This window comes from Herpailurus yagouaroundi, unplaced genomic scaffold (genome assembly GCF_014898765.1).
Source record: "Herpailurus yagouaroundi ecotype Mexico unplaced genomic scaffold, PumYag 164, whole genome shotgun sequence".
NCBI classification, from domain to species: domain Eukaryota; kingdom Metazoa; phylum Chordata; class Mammalia; order Carnivora; family Felidae; genus Herpailurus; species Herpailurus yagouaroundi.
This window is the reverse complement of record NW_024412405.1, coordinates 48,886,498-48,889,827: the sequence shown is the minus strand read 5'-3', so window position 1 is coordinate 48,889,827 and position 3,330 is coordinate 48,886,498. Positions and strand designations below refer to the sequence as shown.

Below are 3,330 nucleotides of genomic sequence, written 5' to 3'. Positions count from 1 at the left end.
ACTTTAGTTACCATCTTCAATATTTTGCCTTCCTTATTCAATATTTTACATAGCTGATCAGCAAATAAATGTTATCTTATTGATGAAACAAAATATATATTTCTGGTATTTTTATTTCTACAATTATTTATTTATTTATTTGTTTGTTTGTTTGTTTGTTTTTTAATGTTTCTTTCTTTTTGAGACACAGAGACACAGCATGAGCAGGGGAGGGGCAGAAAGAGAGGAGACACAGAATTCAAAGCAGGCTCCAGGCTCTGAGCTGTTAGTACAGACCCCAACGCAGGGCTCAAACTCATGAACAGTGAGATCATGACCTGAGCCGAAGTCAGACTCCTACCTGACTGAGCCATCCAGGTGTCCCACTTCTACAAGAGTATAATGGTAATGTGAATAGAAGTGTGCTAATAATACTCAGCTCCTATAGCCATGGTAAATAGAAAATCAGAGTCCTTTTTCTTCAGTTATAGCTTTATGTAGCTGCTACCAATGATTCATAGTTGCACATAATGAAGAACCATGACATAAACAAAGTTAAAGAGAGAAAAAGGAAAGTTGTATTCATATTCAAAAAGAAACTCCTAAGAATTATATAACAAATATATCCTTACCACTTTTTCAAGCCCCAGTTAAAATCCAGACCTGTATGACAGGCAATCATAACATCTCCTCCATGATTAGAGTTCAGTTTATATTCATATAGTATGTAATTATTTGATTAATGCCTGTCTTCCTTATTACACTAGGGGTAAGGTCTGTTTGTCTTTTTGTTGTACTTTCAGTATTTACCAGACCAGCAAATACACTGTAGACACTTAATATTTATTAAATTAGTGAAATGGATACACAGAGAAACCTAACAATCTTATACACGTTAATAGAGTCTATTCTATGGATAACACTATGGAAATTCCTCAAAACACTAAAAGTAAAATTGCCTGGCCTTGCAGATGCTGCCGCCCTGGAACCACCAACCTGCCCAAGCATGGTCAACCCCACCGTGTTCTTCTTTGATATCACTTTGGACAGCTAGCCCTTGGGCCATGTCTACTTTGAGCTGTTTGCAGACAAATTTCCAAAAACAGCAGAGGACTTACATGCTCGGAGCACTGGGGAAAATGCTTTTGATCACAAAGTTTCCTGCTTTCATAGGGATTATTCCGAGATTTATGTGCCAGGGTGGTGCAATAATGGCCCTGGTGGCAAGTCCATCTCCCTATAGGGAGAAATTTGATGATGAGAATTTCATCCTGAAGCTCACATGCCCTAGCATTCTTTCCATGGCAAATGCTGGACCCAACATGAACGGTTCTCAGTCTTTCATCTGCACTGCCAAGACCGAATGGTTAGATGACAAGCACGTGGCGTTTAGCAAGGTGAAGGAAGGAATGAACTTCGGAAGCCATGGAGCATGGGGTCCAGGAATGGCAAGACCAGCTAGAAGATCGCCATTGCTGACTGTGGAAAAATCTAATAAATTTGATTTGTGCTTTATCTGAACTACCAGACCATTCCTTCACAGTTCGGTAGAGCACCCCTTCACCCCCATCTGCTCAAAATCTCCTGCAACCTTTGAGCTTCCGCTGCAGCTCCATGGGTCCCAAGTTTTCCTTACTCCCCTCCAAGTCCAGCTGGATGGCAGAGTAAAATTTATGATCATGAAATAAAAGTTAAACAACAAAAATAAATAAAATAAAAATAAATGAATAAATAAAATTACCATAGGATCCAGTAATTCCACTATAGGGTATTTACTCAAAGAATATGAAAACATTAATTTGGAAGGTATTTGCACCCCTGTGTTTATTTCAGCATTATTTATAATAGCCAAGATATGGAAGAAACCCAGGTGTCTACCCATAGATGAAGGTATAAAGCAGATGTGATATATGTGTGTGTGTGTGTATGTGTATACACACACACACACACACACACACACATATATATATACACATATATATAAAGAATATTATTCAGCCATAAAAAGACGAAATCTTGTCATTTGCAACAACTTGGATGGATCTAGAGAGTGTAATGCCAAGTGAAATAAGTCAGTCAGAGAAAGACAAACACCCTGTGATTTCAGTCATATGTATAATTTAAGAAACAAAATAAATGAAAGAAAAAAAGACAAAAAAGATGCATATATACAGAGAACAAACTAGTGGTTGCCAGAGGGAAGGTAGGTAGGGGATGGGTGAAATAAAGAAGATTAAGAGTACACTTTTCTTGGGGTGCCTAGGTGGCTCAGTCGGTTAAGCGTCCGACTTCAGCTCAGGTCATGATCTCACAGTTTGTGAGTTTGAGTCCTGCATTGGGCTCTGTGTCTGGGGCCTGCTTCAGATTCTGTGTCTCCCTCTCTCTCTCTGCCACTCCATACTCATGCTCTGCCTCTCTCTCTCTCTCTCTCTCTCTCTCTCTCTCAAAAATAAAAATGAAACTTAAATTTTTTTTTAACTTTTAAAAAAGAGTATACTTTTCTTGATGAGCACTGAAAACTACATAGAATACCTGAAATATTGTATACCTGAAACTAATATAACACAGTATGTCAATTATACTTAAGTTAAAAAAAAAGACTAAAAAGTCTATTGTATCTAAACAATGCATAAAAGGGGAAACGATATGTAGATATAAACAGCTCCATCTTTTCTTTGATTTTGATACTCACTTAGTTCACTCAGCTCTTGTTTCTGGCCATGATTTTGAGGTGTTTTTTCCAACTACCCTTTTGAGTAAATAAAATTCATGTTCTAACATAAAGAAGTACTTTAGTATGCCCATGTATTTTTGTAGTCTAAGAAATGAATTTAGAAAGAATGCTCAAGGTATATTTCAGTATATAGCATTATTACCCCAAAGATATTACCAACATCAATTCTATATCTAGTAAGATATTATCTAGTTAAACATATTTCTATACCTGGAAAACAAAAATGATAAAATTATCATATTGACATAAGAAAATCTTCATAACATCTATGGAATTTTGTTTGTAGATTGTATATTGGTTAAGAACTGTGTTCCTTCCACCATTCATCTCTACTTCCTTCGTGCTATTTTCATTTCTAGGAATGGCAACCATGGTCAGTGGCAGCTCCTGGACTACACAGACCTTGATGGGCAAGTCCTGAAATGAAGAGTTCACTTGCTTCAGACAGCTGCAGTTAATGTCTGGCAGATGACCCCTTGTGGCTGCATCTCTGACCTGCTTTATTGTGGTCAAGGGGGTCAGATTCCTAGTTCTGTGGAAGGAAATGAAAGCCTATTGGAGTGGGGAACACATAGCTGCTCTCAAAAGACAAACAAAGTTGCCCAAGAGACTTAAAA

The 3,330-nt window shown here is 37.5% G+C and overlaps 1 pseudogene; it reads left to right on the top strand.

Moving 5' to 3' along the window:
- The first annotated feature begins 985 nt into the window (after window positions 1-985).
- On the top strand, window positions 986-1,474 carry LOC121037970 (peptidyl-prolyl cis-trans isomerase A-like; annotated as a pseudogene).
- The last annotated feature ends 1,856 nt before the right edge of the window (window positions 1,475-3,330 follow it).